This window comes from Eumetopias jubatus, unplaced genomic scaffold (genome assembly GCF_037043125.1).
Source record: "Eumetopias jubatus isolate StellerSeaLion01/CBP00866 unplaced genomic scaffold, mEumJub1_p1.0 scaffold_4, whole genome shotgun sequence".
NCBI lineage: Eukaryota > Metazoa > Chordata > Mammalia > Carnivora > Otariidae > Eumetopias > Eumetopias jubatus.
This window is the reverse complement of record NW_028274810.1, coordinates 65,480,223-65,506,879: the sequence shown is the minus strand read 5'-3', so window position 1 is coordinate 65,506,879 and position 26,657 is coordinate 65,480,223. Positions and strand designations below refer to the sequence as shown.

Below are 26,657 nucleotides of genomic sequence, written 5' to 3'. Positions count from 1 at the left end.
TGGTGTTCTTAGTATAGTTTGCTTAGGGTATGTTGGAGAAAGCATTACTGTGCTCAAGTATTATTTGTAGTATTTTAAAAATAACATTAAACAGGTCAACATGACATTTTTGTGACTTGCTGCTTAGAAAGCTTTAAGGAAAATAATTTTAGAGTCAGCCTTTTGTTTTTGTTTTTGTTTTGTCTTGTCTCGTACAAAAACAAATTCTTTACTGCCCAGGAAGATTATCCTTGATAATGATCCTTTAGATTTGAAGAGCTACTAATGTTCAGTATAAAAGAATTGATAAAAAGCTTTGCAAATCCAATGACATACTACTTTTTGTTGTTTGGAAGTAGAACCTTTAGGTTTGTTTCCCCAGTATAGCACTATGCACCACCCCCATCCCACCCAGGTTTATGTTCTTTAGAGGTGTTTGATATTTTAATCATCTCCTTGACCAGTTTTTTTCATTTGGGGGAGGTAATAATTGTACCTTACAGAGTGCTTTTTCTTTTCCTTTTCATAGCCATCAAATTAAGGATTAGGGCGGGTATTTTTATTCTCAGTTTAGTGGAGGAAAAAATCGGTAAAAAGAAATTAAGCAGGGATGCCTATGTGGCTCAGTCAGTTAAGTGTCTGCCTTCGGCTCAGGTCATGATCCCAGGGTTCTTGGATCGAGGCCCGCATCAGGAGCCCGCTTCTCCCTCTGCTGCCAGTTCTGCTTGTGTGTGTGTGTATGGGTGCTCTCCCCACCCCCCTCTCTGACAAGTAAATAAATAAAATCTTTTTTTTTTTAAAGGATTTTTTTTTTGTTCATTTGACAGAGAGAGAGACAGTGAAAGAGGGAACACAAGCAGGGGGAGTGGGAGAGGGAGAAGCAGCCTTCCCGCTGAGCAGGGAGCCCGATGGCGGGGCTCGATCCCAGGACCCTGAGATCATGACCTGAGCTGACGGCAGATGCTTAAGGACTAAGCCACCCAGACGCCCCAAATAAATGAAATCTTAAAAAAAAATTAAGCAACTTTTGTGCGGTCCCACCATGCTAAAAGATGGTAAATTAACATGGAAAGCCTAATTCTGACAAAATTATCAATGCTTAATGTAGGTACTTTTTATGAAACTACAAGCTTGGGAAATGTTCAGGAATGTCTAAAATTCTGTTGCTTAGCTCTGTTGGGCAATTATAGGGTATTAGTCCCTGATTAACAAACCAAACAAGTAAAAAATGCTATTTATTGAGTTGAAAGTTTTAATAGAGTTTTGCTAAACACTTTAAAATCCTTTGTTAAAAATAACTGCTGAAGAAACTAAGCAGTTTTAGCATAGTTGGCATTTGATGAATGTTTTGAAGAATATGATTTCATTGAAAAATAATAGTTTTGTAGCCCTTAAAGTGAATTTGTTGTGAGAGGTCTGGTTGCTAATTTTTCTGTTTTATAATTAAAGATTCATTATGGTGGTTTTTATAAGGTAGATTGATGGACATGGTCAAGCATGCATGTTAAGTTCAGGCAGATTAGAAATAATAGTTTTTTCTAGTTTTAATTAAAAATAGCTTTATTGGCATAATGCACATATTATAAAATTCACCTGCTTAAAATTATAATTCAGTGATGTTTAGTACATTCACAGAGTTATACAATTATCAGCACTATCTAATTTTAGAACAATTTCATCATCTCAAAAAGAACACCCATTCTCATTAGTAGCCACTCCCTGTTTCCCATCATCATCTTTCCTCAGCCCCTGGCAACCACTAATCTATTTTCTGTCTCTATGGAATTGTCTATTCTGGACATTTCATATAAATGACATCTGGCTTCTTTGACTTAGCAAAATATTTTCAAGGTTCATCCATAGTGTAACATGTATCAGTACTTCATTTCTTTTTATTACTGAATAGTAGTCATTGTGTATACCACATTTTATTTATCCATTCATCAGTAAATGATATTTGGGTTGTTTCCACTTCTTGGTTATTATAAATGCTGCTTTGAACATACGTGTATAAGTTTTTGTGTAGACATAGTCTCTTGGGTATTTACCTAGGAGTGAAATTGCTTGGTCATATGGTATCTCTCTCTATTCACCTTTTTTGAGGACCTACTAAACTGTTTTGCAAAGAGGCTGCGGCATTTTACCTTCCCATCAGCAATGTGTGAGGATTCCAGTTTTTTCTACATCCTCACCATCACTTGGTATTGTTTATCGTTTTGATTCTAATCACCCTAGTGGTTGTGAAGTGATATCAGGGTGTTGATTTGCATTTCCCTGATACTAATCATGTTGAGCATCTTTTTATGTGCTTATTGACTGCTTGCATATTTACTTTGGAGAAATGTCTTTTCAATCCTTTGCCCATTTTTAAATTAGGTTATTCATCTGTTTTAATTATTTTAATTCCAGTGTAGTTAACATTTAAAAAATTATTGATGCTCTATTTGTCAGATATGTCTATTGAGATCATGTCATTTTGTTCTTTCACTAATATAGTATATTACATGGATTAGTCTTCATATGTTAAACCAACCTTGCAGGTGTAGAATAAATCTCACTTATTCATGGTATATAATCCTTTTTATATGTTGCTGGATTTGGTTTGCTAGTATTTTGTGGATTTGTTTTCATGTATGTTCGTAAAGGATATTGGTCTGTAGTTTTTTTAGGCTGTCTTTGATTTGGTATCAGTAATATTGGCCTCATAGAATGAATGGGGAAGTATTCTGTTTTTTGTTTGTTTTTGTGGAAGATTGGCATTAATTTGCTTGAAACCACCTAGATTTGGATAGGAAATTTAAAAATTATTAATTCAGTCTCTTTACTTATTTATAGGTCTGTTCATAGTTTCCATTTCTTTTTAAGTCAGTTTTGGTAGTTTATTTCTAAGAATTTGTACATTTCATCCAGCTTGTCTAATTTGTTGGTGTGCAATTGTTCATAATATTATAATTTTTTATTTCTGTAAGGTCATATTTCTGTAAGGTCACCCCTTAGTAATGTACCCACTTACATTTCTGATTTTAGTAATTTGAGTCCTCTCTCTCCTTGGTCAGTCTAGCTAAAGGTTTGTCAATTTTTGTGATCTTTTCAAAGAACCACCTTTTGGTTTTGTTGATTTTTCTCTAATTTATTTTCATTTTAATCTTCATTCTTTCTTTCTCCTTGCTTTGGGTTTACTTTGCTTCTTTTTTTCCTTTTTAGTTTCTTAAGGTGGAAAGTTAGGTTATTATTTGAAATTTTGCTTTAAAAATTTTTTTTGATATGTTGTGCTTGCTTTTTTTTTAAAGATTTTTTTTTTAAGATTGTATTTATTTATTCATGAAAGACAGAGAGAGAGAGAGAGAGAGAGGCAGAGGGAGAAGCAGGCTCCCCGCTGAGCAGGGAGTCCGACGCGGGACTCAATCCCAGGACCCTGGGATCATGACCTGAGCCAAAGGCAGACGCTTAACCATCTGGGCCACCCAGGCGCCCTAAAGATTTTGTTTTAAGTAATCTCTGCTCCCAGTGTGGGGCTCAAACTTAACAACTCTGAGATGAAGAGTCACATGCTCCACCAACTGAGCCAGTCAGGCACCCCAGTTATGCTTGCATTCTTATTGTTAAATAAGTTTGTTAAAAGTATTTTCTAATTTTTCTTGTAATTTATTACTTGGTTATTTAGTGTGTTGTCTAATTTGTACATGTTTTTGAATTCACATTTCCTTTTGTTAGTGATTTCTAATTTCATTCCATTGTATGATTTCAGTCCTTTTAAATGTATTGAAGATTGTTTTATGGCTTAACATGGTCTCTCCTGATCCATGTGCACCTGAGAAGGATGTGCATCCTGCTGTTGTTGGATGTTTTTTAGATATCTGTTAGGTCTAGATGACCTACAGTGTTGTTTACATTTTCTCTTTTCTTGCTAATCTTCTCCTCAGTTGTTTTATTATTGAAAGTGGAGTATTGAAACCTACAATTATTATTGTTGAATTTTCTGTTTCTTAATTTGTCAGTTTATGCTTTATGTATTTTAGGGCTCTGTTGTTACATACGTTAGGTTTATTTTATTTTTTTAAAGATTTTATTTTTTTTAACTAATCTCTACACCCAATGTGGGGCTTAAACTTAAAACCCCAAGATCAAGAATCCCATGCTCTACTGACTGAGCCAGCCAGGCCCCCCACCCACTGGAGCTTTAACTCTGATGCATAATATGGATTAGATTCTGTGTGTGTGAACACTTTTGATAACTAAATAAAACATTGCACCTTATATGCTGTGACCAATAAGTGGAATTTGTTTTGATATAGCTTTGATGCTTAAATTATTTTGACTAATAATAGCTTGTTACATCGAGATTATAAATAGAAGCACTTGTCTCTGAGAAGACTCAACTTCACTGGGGCAGTGGTTCATTATAAGGTTTTATGTGCATGTGAGTCATAGTGTACTGTAGCTGTTTAAACATGGCTGAGGTAAAGTATTTAAATAATGACTTTGCCAGTATACTAATTTTTATTGAGTTTAAAGGGCAGTTGGTAGTGTAATGTTCCTTGACCTAGAATAATTTGAGTCAGTACCCGTTATTATTAAAACTATTAACAGTATCTACCTTTTATATAACCAAACTCTAAATCATATCTGGCTTAGGAAGAATCAAATAGAAACGTATCCATTATGTTATATTCTACGGATATTCTCTTTTTTTTAAGATTTTATTTTTAAGTAATATCTACACCCAGTGTAGGACTCACAACCCTGAGATCAGGAAGTCACATGCTCCACTCACAGCCAGCCAGGTGCCCTGATCGTATTTCTTTTTAATCCTCCTAACAATCTTTTTTTTTTCTTCTCGGCTCAAGTTTAATAGAAACAAAAGACAAAACGTGATGCCCTGCTACTGTACATACAGTTGGCCTGCCCCATAACAGCTCAGGCCCTTCTCTCCAGAAAAGAAAGGCTGGCCTCCCCAACCCCTGCAGAAAAGGCCTGTCCTGTCCCCATACCACATCTGTACAGTCTAAAGTCTTACGTTCTAAGCATGACAATAATACAAGAGAGATTTTGTTTTCATGGCCACCCACTGTAGCCCAGCCCTAAAACGACCCGGTGCTCACTTCTGCTTAGAGAAATATTCTTTGCTCTTCTGGACATCAGGCTTGATGGTATCACTGCCAGGCTTCCAGCCAGCTGGGCACACTTCCCCATGCTTGTCAGTAAACTGGAAGGCCTGAACCAGTCGCGGAGTCTCATCCACAGAGCAGCCTACAGGAAGGTCATTTACCGTGATCTGCCTAAGGATACCTTTATCATCAATGATAAAGAGGCCCCTGAAGGAGATGCCTTCATCAGCCTTTAAGACTCCATAGTCCTGAGCAATGGTATGCTTGGGGTCTGATACCAAGGGAATATTCATGGGTCCCAGTCCTCCTTGTTTCTTGGGTGTGTTGATCCATGCCAGGTGACAGAAATGAGAATCCACAGAAGCACCAATCACTTGACAGTTGAGTTTCTTAAATTCTTCTGCCCTGTCACTGAAAGCAATGATCTCCGTGGGCACACAAAGGTGAAGTCAAGAGGGTAAAAGAAGAACACAATGTATTTTCCTTTGTAGTCAGATAGGCTGAGATCTTTGAACTGGCCATCTGGCATAACAGCCGTGGCTATGAAGTTGGGGGCAGGATGGCCAATTTTGGCATTTCCCGAAGACATCTTGCTATCAGCGGCTCTGAAAGCAAAAAGGCCGAAGACAAGGCAGGAAGAAGACGCAATCTTTTTTTTTTTTTTTTAAAGATTTTATTTATTTGAGAGAGCGAGCATGAGAGAGAGCATGAGAGGGAAGAGGGTCAGAGGGAGAAGGAGACTCCCCGCTGAGCAGGGAGCCCGATGCGGGACTCGATCCCAGGACTCCAGGATCATGACCTGAGCCGAAGGCAGTTGCTTAACCAACTGAGCCACCCAGGCGCCCCTCCTAACAATCTTTTGACGTGGGTGGTGATGCTCTCACTTTACAAATGAGCAAACTGAAACTCAGATGTTTATTAGTTTGACTAAGGTCACTGGTGTTTTTGTGTGTTTTTTTGTTTTTTGTTCATTTTCTTTTATTCTTTTAGTTTTTCTATAAAAATGCCAGGCTTTGGAGATGCAGCCATGACCCAGACAGATGTGCTCTTTGCTTTCATGAAGTGACTTGTCTGGTGGAATCCTTTCGTTGAGTTTTTGAGTCATATTTCATATACTAATGACGTATATTTATAGAAGACTTTATAAAACATTTCTCCATTGTTATCTAATTTTGTAATTCTTGTTTGACAGTGTTGTGACACAGGTGCATTAGATATTATTGATGATATCTTCATTTGGAAACTGAGGGAAACTGAGACCTGGGGATATTAAGGTCATGTATTTAGTAAATGGCTGAGCTAGTATTCAAACCCAGGTCATGGAGCTGTAAGGATCCTGCAGTTCTTCCATTATATCACATTGTTTCATTATTTCATGTGAAACTACAAGCCTACATCACCAAGAGTGATAATCTAGAAAGTAACCAATCTAGTATAATTTAGACAAACAGAGTGCTACCAGGCAGAGTGTGTGGGAAGTGAATCAGGAGACCCAAAGAGCTGTGTCTAGTGTGCTGAAGTGGACTTATTCTTAAATAATGCAGGGAAAACAGTGCTTTGGAGAGATACTAAGACATGAGAAATACTGCACAGATGTCGTCAGGCGGCACCTAGATGGGCTCAGGGCACAATAACTTGCCTGGGACATTTTTTCCCCTAGAACAGACTTGAAACGAATAGTGAATTTAATACAAGGAGACTCAGACAACACCAGACTGTGTACAGAGTTACCTGCACCTGCAAATCAGGGTGTAATCTTTATATGAGGAAGGGATTGCTTGTTTTACATTGATTACCTCAGCTACTTTCATGCAGGTACAGAGATAGTGATCTTAGTAAAACCATTTGAATGCTGCTTCTGTGTAAAAGCATTGTGAGGCATTGTGGAAGTGGTACCAATATGAGTATGACACCATCCTTGCCCACAAGGAGCTTGTAACCTAGTAGGGAGATTTTGCATTCATTCAAAGAATAATTGTTCATCCAGAGTTATGTGCCAGACCCTGTACCAGGGGTTTAGGAGATGAAAGTGGATAAGATAGAAATTGCTCCTAAGCTTTAGCTTATATTTTCCACTGCTTGAAGAGTATTTCTTTATCTCCTTCCCCTAAATCTGAGCAATTAGAAACCTTTTAAAGTGGAAAATAGGACCTGAAATTCTCTTAGCAAAACAGCAGTCAATATTGCTATTCCTGTGACTTGGCCACAAATAGAACCCAATAACCTATTTGTCAGAGCTTAGGTGTCATGCTAAAAAATATTTGTATCCTATTTAACAGTCAAATCATTAAGAAGAGTACCAACATCCCAACAGAAATGGACAAAGGATTTCAACAAGAGATCACAGACTAGGAAATACAAAAGGAAAAATATATGTCAATCTTACTAGTAATCAGTTATTGATAAAGAACTTGAGGCACAAGGATAAAATAACTTGCCCAAGATCAGATATCTGGTACTTGTTGATCCCAAATTTGAACTCAGGCAATTTGTCTCTAGGGCCTTCAGTCTTAATCACCACAGCAAGTGCCCCTCTCTGGGTTCGTTACCATTATGCTGTATACTCAGCTTCTAGGATAGTGCTTACCACAAAAAAAGCAAGCACTTAAATATTTGTTGAATGAATTCTTTTTTTAAATTTGTTTTTTATTCTTTAAGTATATCTGACACACAATCTTACATTAGTTTCAGGTGTATAACAATGATTTGACAAATTTATACATTAGGCTATGTTCACAAGTGTAGCTGCTTACCATCTGTCACCATAAAACACTATTACAATATCATTGAGTATATATATATATATTCCTTATGCTGTGCCTTTTAGTTCCATGACTTACTGATTCTATAACTGGAATCCTTTATCTTCTACACCCCTTCACCCATTTTGCTCATCCCCCACCCCCTTCCTGTGAATGAATGCTTAAAATGAAAATGTATTAGGTACATCATTTTGGAGGGTAATTTGTCAGTATCAAAAAAGGTTACACACTGGGGCGCCTGGGTGGCTCAGTTGGTTAAGCAACTGCCTTCGGCTCAGTTCAGTCATGCCTTCGGTCATGCCTTCGGTCATGATCCTGGAGTCCCAGGATCGAGTCCTGCATCTGGCTCCCTGCTCAGCAGGGAGTCTGCTTCTCCCTCTGACCCTCCCCCTGTCATGTGCTCTCATTCTCTCTCTCTCAAATAAATAAAATCTTTAAAAAAAAAAAAAAAGGTTACATACTAATGACTCAGTAATTTCATTTCTTTTTTTTCTTTTTTTTAAAATGATTTTTATTTATTGAGAGAGAGAATGATAGAGCGCATGGGAGGGGGAAGAGTCAGAGGGAGAAGCTGACTCCCTGCTGAGCAGGGAGCCCAATGCGGAACTTGATCCTGGGACTCCAGGATCATGACCTGAGCCGAAGGCAGTCGCCTAACCAACTGAGCCACCCAGGCCCCCAGTAATTTCATTTCTTAATGTGTATCTTAAAAAAAAAAAAATATGTACAGAGACATTACAAAGGTATTCATGGCAGCATTCTTTTTTTTTTTAAGATTTTGGTTTTTATTTATTTGACAGACACAGCCAGAGAGGGAACACAAGCAGGGGGAGTGGGAGAGGGAGAAGCAGGCCACCCGCCAAGCAGGGAGCCCGATGCGGGGCTCAATCCCAGGACCCTGGGACCATGACCCAAGCCGAAGGCAGACGCTTAACGACTGAGCCACCCAGGCGCCCCCATGGCAGCATTCTTGGTAATTGTGGAAAAATAGGGGAAAGTGTAAGTGTTCTTAGTGCTATAAATAACTAATAAACTAAATTATATATAACTAATAAATATATTAGTTTATTATTATTTAACTACATAATATGTAGTATATATTTTATATATAATAAACATAGTTTATTATTATACATAGTAAGCATATCAGTTATATATACTTATAAATACAAATAACTAAATAAACTATGATATGGGTATATTTTAGAATTCTGTTATGCACAGTTAAAATAAATGAAGTAGTGGATCTGGAAAGATATTTAGGATATATCATTGAATGAGAAAAGCAAGTTACAGAACTTTCCCTACCAAAATAGATTCTAAGATGATGAAAGAGTAAAACAAGCAAAAATAACTATAGAAATAGAGAAAATATGGGTGAATATTTTTATTATATTGGAATGAGGAAGGTTTTTCTAAGCATCATGTGAAATGTAGAATCCATAAAGAAGATTGATGAATTTGCACAAAAATGGAAGATTTCCATGTAGTAAAAAACAACAAACCTTAAACTGGGATGAAGATTCTAAACATGATACATATAAAGCATTTATAGGCAATTTGTAGAAAGGCCAATAAACAGAAAAGATATAAATAGATGTTCAACTTCTCATAATTAAAAATAGAAATTAGAAAATCATATTCCATTTCCTACTTGGAGGATTTGCAAAGATAATAGTAATGACAAGAGTATATAGAAAAAATTTTGTGTACTCTTGGAGGAAATATAAAAAAACACAGAAACACAGCATGTTTGGTGGAAGTTTTGGCAATGTTTATTACAATTTAAAATGTATACTACCTTTGTCTTAAATGCCACTTTTAGGGATTTATCATATATTAAAGTGTAAAGACACATGTTATAAAGATTCATTAGAGTGTGTATAGATATTAAAATATGGAAACAATCTAGATACTGATAGGGATGAGAGTTAAATTGTAATACATCCATATAATGAAATGCTCTTTAGCTATTTAAAGAGACTATGTACATGCATGCCTCATTTCACACTGTTCTGTGTGGTGGTAACTAATTATAATCCTATGTTAAATAACATGTATGAATATAACAGACATGTATATATATTTTAAAAACACCTTCTAGCAACCTGTTGATCTATATCTCTTTTCCTGCTCTGCTCTGAGGACTGTAACTCTAGTGGGAACATTCATAAATTCAGACATACTGTAATCTAGTGTTTATATGTTATTAAACTAGAGTTTCTTTTTATTTTAGCAGAACAGTGAGGAGAACTTCTGGCTCATGGAAGCATTTCTACATTGCATTTACTTCTGAATGCTAAAGAGGAGAAGTGAAGGGGGAATGTAGTTTCCAAATATATACATATCCAGTGGTTAAGAGTCTGGGATATGAAACCATATTGCCTAAGTTCTAATCCTGGCGCTGCCACTCTGTGTGACTTTGTGCAAGTTACTGAACTTCTTTTTGCCTCCATTTCCTCATTATTCATTCAACAAATATTTGAGTGCTTACCATATACCAGACACTGTTTGGATGCCAGTGATACAACAAGGAGGATTAAGACAAAATCTGTGCCTTCTTGTAGTATATGTACATGCTGGAGGGCTTAATTCCATTCCCACTATTTAGGGTTTTTAAGAGGATTAAGGGGTTAATACCTATAAAGCACTTGCAGCAGCAGGGTCTCATGCATAGTAAGTGGACAATAAATAACATTATTTTTCCCCTCTCCAAAAAATGGACACACAGAGTGTTGATGATTAACTATTTTATGGAAGTTTTTGTTAAATTCAACAACATTAAAGGATATACAAAATAATCTATTTCACTATATTCTTTTTTTTTTTTTTTTAAGATTTTATTTATTTATTTGACAGAGACACAGCCAGAGAGGGAACACAAGCAGGGGGTGTGGGAGAAGCAGGCTTCGCGCTGAGCAGGGAGCTGGATGCAGGGCTTGATCCCAGGTCCCTGGGATCATGACCTGAGCCGAAGGCAGATGTTTAACCACTGAGCCACCCAGGCGCCCCTCACTATATTCTTACCTTTGTTCACATTCTGAATGCTCTTATACACTGTCAGTCATTGAGCAGATTGTATTATACACTACTGGCCGGGGAACCTTACCATATCATTTGTAAAAGCTCTCATCTAGTGAATGTTCTCTCCCTGTTTTGAGTATCCTAGATGTTGAAATGCAAAATTTACAGTGGTTCTTTTAAGGAGTCTTGGTTGAAGTGGTAGAGAAATCAAGAGGGTAGAGATCAACAAATTATAAGGATTGGTAAATAGAAGATCATCAACATCAATGAAGCCTGGGAGGATTGAATAATGACAGCATGGTGTTTAATAGGAGAAATTGTAGTTGTGTTTATTAGTGACTTTATAATATATTGGCATGTATTTATAGAAAAATATTTATTTACTGCTTGCTAAGTGCTGTCAATAGTTTGGTGAAGAAGATAATCATGTAACCTGTCCTCATATCAGGTGATACTTTACAATGTTACAAAAATAATTATAGAGTTATAAGAGAGCTGTGCATAAAACCTATGCTGAGGGTCAGAGGAGCTCTTCCTTAAGGAATTAACATTTACTCTCAGACCTGAAAGTTGAGTGAGTTTATATTAGCCAGGAGGATAGAGGTAGAAGAAACGAGTCAGAAACAACAAACCAAGGAGGGGAAGAGCATGGATAAAAGGACCAGAGGTGGAAACATGATACTCTCGAGGAAGAGGAAGATGTCAGTGTGGATGGAGAGAACTAAGTAGGAGGGAAAATGGCAAAAGAATGAGCTGAAGAGTTGCAGGATTAAATTATGCAGGACCTTATAAAGTCATAGTTAGTTTTGATATTATTTTAATATATTATTTTAAGTACAATGGAAATCAATGGAAGAGTTTCAAGATGAGGAATCATTTGATTAAATCGTTTTTAAATTGTGTAATTGCCATATACTAGTTTCAGATGTATAACATGATTTGATATTTGTACATATTTTGAAATGATCACAATAAGTATAGTTAACATCTGTTGACATACATAGATAGTAAAACATGATTTTTTGTATGATGAGAACTTTTAAGATCTACTCACAACAAGTTTCAAATGTGCCATACAGTGTTATTAACAATAATCACCATGCTGTACACATATTACATCCCCATGACTTATTTTATACTAGAATTGTACTTTTTGACTCCTTTCACCCATTTCATCCATCCCCCTCCCCCTGCCTCTGGCAACTACCAGTCTGTTCTCTGTATCTACAAGCTAGGATTATTCTTTTGTTTTAAATTCTACATATAAGTGAGATCATGTGGTTGTCTTTCTCTGTCTTACTTCACTTACTGTAATGTCCTCAGGGTCCATCCATGTTGTCACAGATGGCAAGATTTCATTCTTTTTTATGGTTGAATAGAATTCCACTGTAAATACATACCACATCTTTATCCATTCAGCCATTGATGGACACTGGTTGTTTCCATGTCGTAGCTATTTTAAATACTGCATGAGCATGGGGTGCAGATATCTTTTTAAATTGGATTTTTCATTTTCTTTAGATAAATACTCAAAGTGGAATTGCTAGACCATATAGCAACTCTGTTTTTTTTATTGAGGCATAATTGACATACATTATATTAGTTTCATGTTTACAACATAATGTTTCAATATTTGTATATACTGGGAAATGATCACCACAGTAAGTCTAGCTAACATCTGTTACCATATGTAGTTACAGAATTTTTTTCTTGTGATCAGAACTTTTTTTTTTAATTTTAAGATTTATTTATTTTAGAAAGAGCAAGCTCCAGTGCTCGCACGAGTCGGGGGGAGGGGCAGAGGAAGAGAAACTCAAGCAGGCTCCATGCTAAGCCTGGAGCCCTATGCAGGGCTTGAGCCACCCAGGCACTCCCACACCAATTTTCTTTATTCACCCATTGATGGTCACTTAGGTTGTTCCTGGTATTTTTAACTTTTTCTTTCTTTTTTTACAGAGTGGGGAGATGGGCAGAGAGGGAGAGAGACTCTTAAACAGGCTCTGTGCTGGGCTTGATCTCACAACCCTGAAATCATGACCTGAGCTGAAATCAAGAATCAGCTGCTTAACTGCCTGAGCCACCCAGGTGCCCCTGTATTTTTAATTTTTTGAGGAACCTCCATACTGTTTTCCATAGTGGCTGCACCAGTTTACATTCCCACCAACAATGCACAAGGATCCCCTTTTCTCCACATCCTTGCTGACACTTGTTATTTATTATTTTTTTTAAGTCTTTATATAAATTCAATCTAGTTAACATAAACTGTATTATTAGTTACCAGGGTAGAATTTAGTGATTGATCAGTTGCATATAACACCCAGTGCTCATTACATCAGGTGCCCTCCTTTTTTTTTTTTTAAGATATTATTTATTTATTTGAAAGAGTGAGCGAGCGAGCGTGCATGGGCAGGGGGTAGGGGAGGGGCCGAGGGAGAGGAGGAAGTAGACTCCCTGCTAAACAGGGAGCCCAATGCAGGACGCGATCCCAGGACCCTGGCATCATGATCTGAGCTGAAGGTAGATGCTTAATCAACTGAGGCATCCCCATTAAGTGCTGTCTTTAATGCCCATCACCCAGTTACCCGTTTACCCCCACCCGCCTCCCCTCCAGCAACCCTGTTTGTTTCCTAGAGTTCAGCATCTCTTATGGTTTTCCTCCCTATTTTCATCTTATTTTTTTCTTTCCTTTCCCCTATGATCATCTGTTTTCTTTCTTAAATTCCACATGAGTGAAATCATATGGTAGTTGTCTTCCTTGGACTGACTGACTTTGCTTAGCATAATACACTCTAGCTCCACCCACATCATTGCAAATGGTAAGATTTCATTCTTTTTAATGGCTGAGTAATATTCCATTCCATATATATGTATATACATATGTATATGGTGTATATGTGTGTATATATATGTGTGTGTATATATATATACCACATCTTCTTTATCCATTTACCTGTTGATGGACATCTGGGGTCTTTCCATAGTTTGGCTATTGTAGACATTACCGCTATAAGCATTGGGGTGCAGGTGCCCCTTTGAATCACTGTGTTTCTATCCTTTGGATAAATACCTAGCAATGCAATTGCTGCGTTTTAGGGTAGCTCTATTTTTTACTTTTTGAGGAACCTCCATACTGTTTTCCAGAGTGGCTGTACCAGTTTGCATTCCCACCAATAGTGTAAGAGGGTCCCCCTTTCTCTGCATCCTCACCAACATCTGTTATTTCCTGAGTTGTTAATTTTAGCCATTCTTACTGGTGTGAGGTGGTATCTCATTGTGGTTTTGATTTGTATTTCCCTGACGCTGAGTGATGTTGAGAGCATTTTTTCATGTGTCTTTTGGCCATTTGTATGTCTTTTTTGAAGAAACGTCTGTTCATGTCTTTGTCCATTTCTTGATTGGATTTTTTGTTTTTTTGGGTGTTGAATTAGATAGGTTCTTTATAGATTTTGGATACTAGCCCTTTATCTGATAAGACATTTGCAAATATCTTCTCCCATTCTGTGGGTTGCCTTTTAGTTTTGTTGACTATTTCCTTTTCTGTGCAAAAGCTTTTTATCTTGATGAAGTCCCAATAGTTCATTTTTGCTTTTGTTTCTCTTGCCTTTGGAGATGTGTCTAGCAAGAAGTTGCTGCAGCCAAGGTCAAAGAGGTCAGCACTTGCTATTTCTCATCTCTTTGATAATAGCCATTCTAACAGGTGTGAGATGGTATCTCATTGTGGTTTTGATTTGCACTTCCCTAATGATTAGTGAGGTTGAGCACCTTTTCATGTACCTGTTGGCCATGTGTATATCTTCTTTGGAAAAATGACTGTTCACATTTTCTGCCCATTTTATAATTAGATTCTTTGGGGGTTTTTATTGCTATTGAGTTGTATGAGTTCTGAATATCTTTTGGATATATGATTTGCAAATATTTTCTCCCATTCAGTGGGCTGCTTTTCACTTCATGGATGGTTTTCTTTGCAGTGCAGAAGCTTTTTAGTTTGATGTAGTCCCACTTGTTTATTTTTGCTTTTCTTGCCTTTGCTTTTAGAGTCAAATTAAAAAAATCATTTCCAAGACCAGTGTCAAGGAGCTTATTACAACCTATGTTTTCTTGTAGGAGTTTTATGGTTTCAGGTCTTATGTCCAAGTCTTTAATCCATGTTTAGTTGATCTTTGTATATGGTGTAAGGTAGGTGTCTGGTTTCATTCTTTTGCATGTGGCTGCCTTTCCCAACACCAGTTACTGAAGAGACTGTCCTTTCTCCATTGTATATCCATGGCTCCTTTGTTGTAATTTAATTGACTAAATATGTGTGGGTTTATTTTTGGCTTCTCTGTTTTATTGATCAATGTGTCTAGTTCCATGCAGGTACCATACTGTTTTGATTACTATAAGTTTGTAATATAGTTTCAGATCTGGGAGTGTGATTCTTCCAGCTTTGTTCTTCTTTCTTAAAAGTGCTTTAGCTATTTGGGGTCTTTTGTGGTTCTGTACAAATTTTAAGTTCTTTGTTCTAGTTCTGTGAAAAATGTCATTGGAATTTTGATTGAGATTGCATTGAATTGCTTTGGGTGATATGGACATTTTATCAATATTCTTCCAACCTTTGAGCACAGAACATCTTTGTATTTATTTGTGTTGTCTTCAGTTTTTTTCATTTGTGTAGTATAGTTTTCAGAGTACAGATCTTTCATCTCCTTGGCTAAGTTTATTCTTAGGTATTTTATTTTTCATGCAATTGTAAATGGGATTGTTTAATTTCTCTTTTTGATAGATTTTTATTGGTATATAGAAATGCAACCAGTTTCTTTGTTAATTTTGTATCCTGTGATACAGAATTCAATTATTTACTGAATACAATTATTAGTTCTAATAGTTTTTTGGTGGAGTCTTTATTTTTTAAGTTTTATTTATTTATTTTTAAAGATTTATTTATTCATTAGAGAGAGTGCAAAAGTGCGCATGTGCGAGCATGACAAGTGGGAGAGGGAGAGAAAGAATCTCAAGCAGACTCCCCGATGAGCGCGGACCCTGATGGGGCACCTGATCCCACAATCCCGAGATCATGACCTGAGCTGAAATCAAGAGTCAGATGCTCAACTGACTGAGCCAGCCAGGCACCCCATTTTTTGGTGGAGTCTTTAGGTACACTATATATAGTGTACTGTCATCTGCAGATAGTGACAGTTTTAATTTTTTCTTTCCAATTTGGATACCTTTTATTTCTTGATTAATTTCTGTGCTAGGACTATAAAAGTGTTGAGAGTGGGCATCTTTGTCTTGTTCATGATCTTAAAGGAAAAGCTAAAAACTTTTAGCTTTGATGTTGAACATGTTAACTGTGGGTTTGTCATATATGGCCCTTGTTCCGTTAAGGTATGTTCCTTCTATGTGCACTGTGTTGAGAGTTTTTGTCATAAATGGATGTTGTTAATGTGTGGTATATCACATATTTTGTCTAATATGAGTATTGCTACTCCAGTTTCTTTTTGTTTCCATCTGCATGGCATATCTTTTTCCATCCCTTTACTTTCACTGTGTGTATCTTTTTTTTTTTTAAGATTTTTATTTATTTGAGAGAGAGAGTGAGCGAGAGCACAAGCAGGGGAAGCAGCAGAGGGAGAGAGAGAAAGACTCCCCACTGAGCAGGGAGCCCGATGTGGGGCTCGATCTTAGGACCCTGAGATCATGACCTGAGCCAAAGGCAGCTACTTAACTGACTGAGCCACCCAGGCACCCCTCACTGTGTGTGTCTTTATATCTGAAGTGAGTTTCTTGTAGGCAGCATAGTGGAGCTTCTTTTTTAATCCACTCAGTCACCCTATGCCTTTTTTTTTTTTTTAAGATTTTTATTTATTTTTTGACAGAGAGAGACAGCGAGAGAGGGAACACAAGCAGGGGGAGTGGGAGAGGGAGAAGCAGGCTTCCCTGCTGAGCAAGGAGCCTGATGTGGGGTTCGATCCCAGGACCCTGGAATCATGACCTGAGCCAAAGGCAGACGCTAAACGGCTGAGCCACCCAGGCGCCCCCTATGCTTTTTTTTTAAAAAAGATGTATTTATTTTATTTTTAGAGTGGGGGGAGGGGCAGAGGGAAGGAGAGAGAGAGAGAGAGATCCCAAGCAGACTCCCTGCTGAGTGTGGAGCTGGAGGCTTGATCTCACAATCCGGAGATCATGACCTGAGCTGAAATCTAGAGTAGCATGCTTAACTGACTGAGCCATGCCGGTGACCCCACCCTATGTCTTTTGATTGGAGAATTTAGTCCATTTACATTTATAGTAATTATTGATAGGTATATCCTTGTTGCTATTTTGTTCATTGTTTTCTGGTTGTTTTGTAGTTCTTCTCTGTTCCTTTCTTATTCTCTAGGTCTCTTCCCTTGTGGTTTGATGCTTTTCTTTAGTGTTATGTTGGTGTTCCTTTCTATTTTTTTTCTTTTTTGTATCTCTTGCAGGTTTTTATTTTGTGGTTACCATAAAATTCATACGTATCTACATAAACATATAGCAGTCTATTTTAAGCTGATAGTTGCTGAAGTTTGAATGCATTCTAAAAGCACTACATTTTTACTCCTCTCTCATTTTGTGATTTTGTTGTCATATTTACAGCTTTTTAGTTTGCATATCCCTTAACTACTTTTTGTAGTTATAATTGATTTTGCTGTTTTTGCCCTTTAATCTTCAAGCTAGCTTTTTATTTAAAAAATTTTGTTTTTTAAAGTAAGCTCTGTGGGGTCACCTGGATGGCTCATTTGGTTAAGCATCTGCCTTCAGCTCAGGTCATGATCCCAAGGTACTGGGTTTGAGCCCCATGTCAGGCTCCCTGCTCAGCAGGGAGTCTGCTTCTCCCTCTCCTTGCTGCTCTACCTGCTTGTGCTCTCTCTCTCTCTTTCTGTGAAATCAGTCAATCAATCAATCTTAAAAAATAAAGTAAGCTGTGTGCCCAACTTGGGGCTTGAACTCACAACCCTGAGATCGACAGTTGCATGCTTTACCAACTGAGAGCCAGCCAGAAACCCCCATACTAGCTTTTTAAGTGGCTGATTCATTGCCTTTACTTTTTATTTGCTTTTACCAGTGAGATTTCTTTCATAAATTTTCTTTCTAGTTATGACCTTTTCTTTTTTGCTGATTTGAGATCATTTCACATTTCTTTTCCTTTTTTTTTTTTTTTAAAAGATTTTATTTATTGGGGCACCTGGGTGGCTTTGTTGGTTAAGCGTCTGCCTTTGGCTTAGGTCATGATCTTGGGGTCCTAGGATCGAGCCCTGCATCATGCTCCCTGCTCAACAGGAAGTCTGCTTCTCCCTCTCCCTCTGCCTCTTCCCCGCTATTCTTGCTCGCTTGCTCTCTCACTCTCTCTCAAATAATAAAAATCTTTTTTTAAAGATTTTATCCATTTATTTGAGAGAGAGTGAAAGAGCACAAGTTGGGGGGAGCAGCGGAAGGAGAGGGAGAAGTAGGCTCTCTGCTGAGCAGGGAACCCAATGCGGGGCTCTATCCCAGGAACCCTGGGATCATGATGTGAGTGGAAGGCAGACACCCAACCAACTGAGCCCCGCAGGAGCCCATAAATAAAGTCTTAAAAAAAAAGGCCTATTTATTTGGGAGAAAGAGTGGTGGGAGGGGCTGATGCGGAGGGAGAGAGCCCTCACGGGTCAATCCCCCAACCCTGAGATCACGACCCTAGCTGAAAACAAGAGTCAGATGCCCAACTGAGCCACTCAGGTGCCCTCATTTCACATTTCTTGTATGTGATTTAGTGGTGATTATCTCTTTCAATTTTTGCTTGTCTGGGAAACTCTCTCCTCCAATTCTGAGTGATCATCTTGCTGAATAGAGTATTCTTGGTTGTAAATTTACTGGGAGGTTTTTGATTTGTGATTCAGTCTCCTTACTAGTAATTGGCTTAATCTATTTCTTCATGATTCAGTTTTAGAAGGTTGTATGTTTCTAGAAATTTATCCCATTTTTTCTAGGTTGTCCAATTTGTTGGTGTATAATTGTTCTTAGTAGTCTCTTATGATCATTAGTATTTTGTGGTATCAGTTCTCTTTCTTCTCTTTCATATTTGATTTTATTTGAGCCCCCTCTTTTTTTTTTTTTTAAAGATTTTATTTATTTATTTAACAGAGAGAGACACAGTGAGAGAGGGAAGACGAGCAGGGGGAGTGAGAGAGGGAGAGGCAGGCTTCCCATGGAGCAGGGAGCCTGATGTGGGGTTCGATCCCAGGACCCTGGGATCATGACCTGAGCCGAAGGCAGATGCTTAACAACTGAGCCACCAGGTGCACTCTTTTTTTTTTTTTTTTTTTTTTTTGGTTAGTCTAGCTAAAGGTTTGTCTGTGTTGTTTCTCTCTTCAAAGGACCAGCTTTAATTTCATTGATCTTTTTAATTTATTTTTTTAGTCTCCATTTATTTCTGTTATCTTTGTTATTTCATTCATTCTACAAACATTGGGCTTCATTTTTCTTCTTTTTCTACTTCCTTGAGGTGTAAAAGATTGACATTTTTCTGTTTCTTGAGATAGGCCTGTATCACTATGAATTTCCCTCTTAGAACTGCTTTTGCTTCCTCCCATAAACTGTATTGTTTTTCATTTGTCTCAAGGTTTTTAAAATTTTCTCTTTTCATTTTTTTTTTGACCCTTGTTTAGTTCTTTTGAAAGATTACTTTATTGCTGAGTGGAGAATGGATTTGGGGAGTTGGCAGCAAAAATAGGTATGAGAGAGGGAGGGAGGGGAAATAAAAAGAAAAAAATAGGTATAAGAAGATCATTGAAAAGATTATTACAGTAATCCAGATGTGGGTTAATAGGAGCTTGGATCAAGGTAGTGATTGTAGACAGAGTAAATGGATTTTCATCAATTTTAGGAGATGGTTGAATGTTGATTTTGAGCATCATGGAGAGAGAGGGATACAGAATGACTATATCATGCACAACTGGGTGGATGATTATATAGGGACTGGAGAAGAAACAGCACTGATTAGTATCAGAGTAGATATACTTACTGAGTTTGAGATGTCTGTGAGATACAGAGACATGAATAGGCACTTGTATATATAGGCTTAGAACCCAAAGAGGTCTGAAGTAGATAAAAGGAAATTGGGACTTGTTAACAGATGGTGTTAAGGAAATGGTAGTGGATAGAATTCCCTTAAAAAAGAATATAAATCAGGTGCCAGAGTTTTGAACTGCGCTGCTGAGGGTGGAGTATGTGTCCTCTGTGTGGTCGCCTGGATGCATGGCTGTACCCTCCCTTGAGGAGCTGGACTCCTTCAGGAACAGCCATCTGCAGAACTTGGCCAAGAGTTTGGGCCTCCGGGCTAACCTCAGGGCAGACAAGTTGTTAAAAGCCTTGAAAGCCCACCTTAAACATGAAGCAAAAAAAAAAAAAAACAAAAAACGAGAATCAGGATGGAAATCAAACTTCTGTATCGTCTTTTGATGAGCCTGCGGCAGCATCCAAGAACAAGCTGAGAGGGAGCCAGTTGTCCATGTCACCAAAACAAGGAGAGGGTGCAGGATAGTCCACAGGAACCCTCATTCCCAGCAGGATCATTTAGAGATAAAAATAAGTGATCACACTGAATTCCAGAATCAAGAGAAGCAGGAAAACCGGGATCTCAGAATGATGCAGAAGTTCCTTCACCACCAGATGAGAGCCAAGGAGAGGAGAATACGGTTTCCTCAGGAAAAAGAATAAATGGTAATGAAGATTCAAAGGTACCTTCAGAAAGAAAAAAGCCTCTCTACACAGATGGGTTTTCCAAACCTGGAAAAAGTAAAAGACCTATAAGCACTACTCCTAAGAAGCTTCATGAGGCTCATTTTAAGGAAATGGAGTGATCATTATATTGAGAGAAAAAAACATTTTGAAGAACACATTTCATTTAATGAACTGAAGAAGCAGCCGGTCACCATGGGAGTGGTGGTGACTCCAGTTCCTCTCCAGAGAAGGCTCCCTGTGGGTTGTACTCCCACCAGCCAGCGCCACTTGCAGGGCTGGCCCCTGGGTGCTGTAGGCCTGAGCACCTTGTGTGGGAAGGGGCCCGCCAAGCCTTCCCTTCTCTCAGAAACTAAAATGAATGTCAGGTTTTCAGCTGCTGTCAAAGATAATGAGCATGAATCACAGATCTGTACTTCTGAAACAAATAATGCAATATATGTTAAGAAAAAAAAAGATAGCAGGAGGGGAAGAATGAAGGGGAGTAAGTTGGAGGGGGAGACGAACCATGAGAGATGATGGACTCTGAAAAACAAACTGAGGGTTCTAGAGGGGAGGGGGGTGGGGGGATGGGTTAGCCTGGTGTTGGGTATTAAAGAGGGCACATTCTGCGTAGAGCACTGGGTGTTATGCACAAACAATGAATCATGGAACACTACATCAAAAACTAATGATGTAATGTATGGTGATTAACATAACAATAAAAAATTAAAAAAAATAATGAGCATCAGAGTAGACTCCAGCCAGAAAGTCTCCACATGTGACCATATCTGGGAGTACCCCAAAAGGCCAGGCTATGCTTGGGACATAAAAGTTAAAGACTACAAATGGGAATTCTGCTTCTGTTGTCACCCCATTCAGGTGGACAAGTGAGGCAGCACAGACTTCAGTCTCTAGTAGGAAACCAGTGTTTGATCTCAAAGTAAGTCTGTCTGGTTCCCTCAACTATGAGCCACACAAAGGGAGGAACAATGGAAGCAACATGAGCAAAAATGAAAGGAGAAGAAAGCAAAGGTTTTGGGAGCTCAAAGAGGCCTCATTGTGGCTGAAGATTAATTTTTTAACATCCTATAAATATTACTTTATTCTGAATCCTTTCTTTAGTGTAAATATTGTCTTCCCCACTTTAGTCAAGACTTTTTTCTGCTCTTTGTTCACTATCTATGTAGTGTTGGTGGGTTCTTCACATGCTACATCTCTGAAAAGATGTTACTAACCTTAAAGCACACAAATTCTTTGAAATGGTTTTTACCTAAGTCTCTGTCCAATTCAGTTTTCTAATGAGAGTCATCCTATAGATTCTTGACGTAGATTTTTAATGTCCAGTTCCCTCTGCTGACAGAACTGGAATCCTCTTCTAGACAGAAGCATTTACCTGATGGTAGGTAATTCTACTACAGGTTTTAGTATTAGTAGCACTTGGACCAATAACAAGCTGAGAAAGCCACCCCTTCTTCCTCTAGAAAATCGAGTGGTCTTAATGAAACAGCCACATGGGTTGGTAATGGCATAAATATTCTACCTTTGTGAAGTGTTTGGTTACCTATGCATGTTTGTTCAGATCACTTGATGTAATTGCCATCTGTCACTCCATATATTCTTAAAAACTTTATAGCTCATTCTAGCCTTACTTATTTAAAAATATGCAGGGCCATACTGAAATCTAAAGATTGCTGCTTCAAGGATCAACACACTGTCAGAGTTACATCTTACTTTATGAAAAAGACTAGAGTTGCTTAGCATCATAGCCATGTTTGTTGCATCTAAGTGGAGCTTCTGAGCTTTGTAGTGATTAAGATTTTCATAAATGTTTTCTCATAGTGGCAAAAAAAAAAGAATATAAATCAGATTTTTTTTCTTGAGGACTGAGCACAGAAATTTCAACATTTAAGATTGTGTAGAATGAAGTAGGAGAAGAATCAGAATTTTTAGTGGCAAATAAGTCATGGAGGAAAACTTTTATAAAGGATGAAAATGTGATTCACTGTAATTGAATGTTGCTAAGATGGGAAAGAAGCCAGAAAAGAGTGGGGGGGGGGGGCATGAGTGAGAGGTGAAGAAGAGACAATGGGAGTACATAACTCTTTGAGATTGTATTCCTTTTGAATGTGAAGGGTTCACTATTTGAAAGTTGAGGTTTAGTGTAATATCCAGTGGAGAAGTAGTGTGTATCAGATAGGTGAAGCTGTGGCGCTGGAATTTGAATGAGAGGTGAGGGTTAGAGAATCTGAGAGTCATTTGTATGGAGATGGTAGATGAAGACTTTTAGAAGAAAAGGGAGCCAAAGATAGAACTGGGAGAGATCTATAGTTAGAAATTTTCTTTAGCTCGTCATTAAATAATATCATGCATGGTATTCATAATTTGCATAAGTAATTTTAGCATGGACTTATTTCGTCCAACTCAGTTGTTCCAAGCTTTGGCTGAGGCAGTTCAGGTTTTCCACTTCCTAAATTTGACATTGTTAAAAGCAAGATACAGAATACTCTGCTCCCAAAGTGTTGTCAAAATGAGAGCATACATACATAGTATCTAGTTTTACTGCAAGTATTTTTTTAAAAATTTTATTTTATTATGTTATGTTAATCACTGTACATTATGAGTTTTTGATGTAGTGTTCCATGATTCATTGTTTGCGTATAGCACCCAGTGCACCATTCAATACGTGCTCTCTTTGATACCCATCACCGGGCTAAGATTGTATTTATTTATTTGACAGAGAGACACAGCGAGAGAGGGAACACAAGCAGGGGGAGTGGGAGAGGGAGAAGCAGGCTTCCTGGTTAGCAGGGAGCCCAATGCACGACTTGATCCCAGGGCCCTGAGATCATGACCTGAGCCGAAGGCAGATGTTTAACAACTGAGCCACCCAGGTGCCCCTACTGCAAGTATTAAGAACCTACCAATTTGGCTAGTTTTCCAGTAGTTGGTATTTTGTGAAACATATCACTTATAGTTACTGGATTAGTAGTGAGTCACAATCCAGTTTTACATACACTCTTATTATTAGTCTTGGTGCATGGTAGTTGTGGTATACAAATTGTATCACCCTGTTAGTCTGCTACCTAGAATGATCCAAAAGATACCCTCCTTCTAATGAATTTGTCTCTCATTTATTATCTACTTGTAGATTATGGAACATCTGAGTTAGTGTCTGATCTTTGAAATTTTGGGTATGCAATTAAGGTTGAAACTGTGATTTTGACATTGTTTGTTTCAATTTATATCAAACTGTTGGGATATATTTGTTAAGACTCTTGTTGCAAGTTAAAGCTTGCTTAAGAAAAAAAGACTTAAATAAGGATACCAGGATATTTCACAGAATCCAAAGGTAGGTATTGCAGCTCTATGTCTCTGGAATAGTGTTGAAGGGTCTGTAATTCATTCACCTTAGATCAGGAGTGCACACCTGGTTAATAAACTGGTTAGGCTGATAAGTGTTCCTGGAACATGGCATTTAATCTTGCAATAAAAATTTACATGTGGGCCTGGGGTGAGAGGGGGGCAATTCTATAATTCTGTTGGCAAATATAATCTAAAAGATACGTACTACATAGAAATTCAAGGTAGAACTTGGGCTAATATAGAGTTAATTAATGGTTCCAGTCATGGAACAAAAATCTATGTGCTACTTTAGGGATGTTGTATATGTGAATAGTTTCCAGCCCTTTATCATATCTACACAATTTCATCTCTATGGTCTTTAGTCTTATTACTGCAGACATGAAAATTGTACATGTTCCTTGTTTTAGTGCTAATCTCAAATCGGTTGCTGTTTTAGAGTTTCAGTATATTTGATACATCACATGTGTTACCACATTTCCAAATATTTGTTAAACTGCACTTTTTTGTTTAGGGTGTACTGTATGAAAACAACTACCTGATTCTAAAAGCTCTTGACTGAGAATTCAGTGTTTGTGAACGATGCCAGATTGATATGCTGGAAATTGAAGCCTTGTGTGAATGTGGGGTAGCAACAATGTCAGCTCCCAGATCCTGCTCTCTTAATGTACTTTGGTCTGATCTGCAGGAATAAAGCTCTTCCCAAAGATTATTGAATTTATTTTTTCTGCCACTGTGAGTGAGAGTGTTGATATTCAGAGGTTTTTTTTTTAATTCTTTTTTTTTTTAAAGATTTTATTTATTTGACAGAGAGAGCACAAGCAGTGGAGGAGGGAGAAGCAGGCTCCCCACTGAGTGGGGAACCTGATGTGGGGCTCGATCCCAGGACCCTGGGATCATGACATGAGCCAAAGGCAGACACTTAACTGAGCCACCCAGGCGCCCCTCAAAGGGTTTTTTTAAGGATCAAATATACTTAACCTTTTCAGAAAGTTTAACTGTCAGGTTACTTTTTTGTTCTTGTATTTCTTTTCATTGTTCAGATGAGCTAATCACTTAAGATCAGTGGCCCCAATGGATTATTAATTGTATAAACAAACACTGGTTGGTGTTATGGTTCAAATTATACTCTTCCTTTCTCTTGTAATTCTTGCACACAGATAGCTTTTTGATGATGAATAATAATAGCTACCATTTATTGAGTGCATATATATTAGATGGCAGATCAGATAAAGAGGCACTTTATATAAACTCATTCTTTTTCATCATTAAAACTATCCTGCAAAGCATAGTTTTCATATAAAGACACTGAGACTTGGAAAGGTTAAGTAACTTGCTTAAAGCAGCCCTAGCTGTTAAGTGCTAGAACATGAATTCAAACCTGGATTTGCCAGAGCCCTGCACCAGTGCTCTTTTACCAAATTCCACTGACTACTCATAAAAAAGTTTCATCTGGATTAAACATCAGAGAAAAAAGTCTATTTCGTATTGGTAATGGTTGATTTAAAATTCCAGTCCCATGGACATTAAGGAGGGCATATGATGTAATGAACATTGGGTGTTATCTAAGACTGATGAATCACTGAACTCTACTTCTGAAACTAATAATACACTATATGTTAATTAATTGAATTTAGATTGAAAAAATAGTAAAAAAAAATGCCTTATAAGGCAAAAAAATTAAAAAATTCCAGTCCCAGTTTTGCTAGATACTCCATTGTCATATTCATAGATACTCTTGAATCACACTTTTTCTTTTAAAAAGGTAAGTTGTGGGGCACTTGGGTGGCTCATTTGTTAGGTTATCTGCCTTTGGCTCAGGTCATGATTCCAGGGTCCTGGAATCGAGCCCCACATCGGGCTCTCTGCTCAGCCAGGAGCCTGCTTCTTCCTTTCCTGCTCCCCCTGCTTGTGTTCCCTCTCTAGCTGTCTCTGTCTCTCTCTGTCAAATAAATAAATAAAATCTTTAAAAAAAAAAAAAAGATGTGGGCTGCCTGGGTGGCTCAGTTGTTTGGGCATCTGCCTTCTTCTCAGGTCGTGATCCCAGGGTCCTGGGATCGAGTCCCACATCGGGCTCCCTGCTCAGTGGGGGGCCTGCTTCTCCCTCTGCCTGCCATTCCCCCTGCTTGTGCTCTCTCTCTCTCTTTCAAATAAATGGATGAAATGTTTAAAAAAAAAAAGATAACTTGTTAAACTAATAGGAGCTGTCTGAAGAATTGTGATCATGGATAGAAAGCCTTGATGAAACATAGTTTTAAGTTTGGACTGTTCTTCAGTATGCAAATTCATAATTTTATTGGCATTAACAGACTTCGAAATAGTAGATACATACAAGCCTTAGCAGTCTAAGCACAACTCTGGGATCCTTTGTATGGAAAAATTTCCTAGGTGGAAGTGCTTTGAAAGTTAGCTTTGAAAGTGAGTCCTTTAGTTATTTTACTGTGTATCACAAACGGTTAGTGAGCACTTACTCTGTGCCAAATACTGTGCTCTGTATCATGAATACAGTGATAAGTAAGACAGAAGCAGTCCCTATGCTGAAAAACCTCAGTAGCCTGGAAGAGAGAGAGAAACAGTTTTTTTTTTATTTATTTATTCGTGAGAGACAGAGAGAGAGAGGCAGAGGGAGAAGCAGGCTCCCAAGGAGCAGGGAGCCCGATGCGGGACTTGATCCCAGGACCCTGGGATCATAACCTGAGCCGAAAGCAGACGCTTAACCATCTGA

The 26,657-nt window shown here is 37.9% G+C and overlaps 1 protein-coding gene and 2 pseudogenes across 1 annotated transcript in view; 2 read left to right on the top strand and 1 right to left on the bottom strand.

Annotated features, from left to right (window-relative positions):
* ZFYVE9 (zinc finger FYVE-type containing 9) overlaps positions 1–26,657 on the top strand; it is a 180,949-nt gene that overhangs the window by 24,199 nt on the left and 130,093 nt on the right. The gene's annotated exons all lie outside the window — the stretch shown is intronic.
* LOC114212036 (peroxiredoxin-1 pseudogene) lies at positions 5,078–5,677 on the bottom strand (annotated as a pseudogene).
* Positions 20,108–21,646, top strand: LOC114212035 (nucleolar and spindle-associated protein 1-like; annotated as a pseudogene).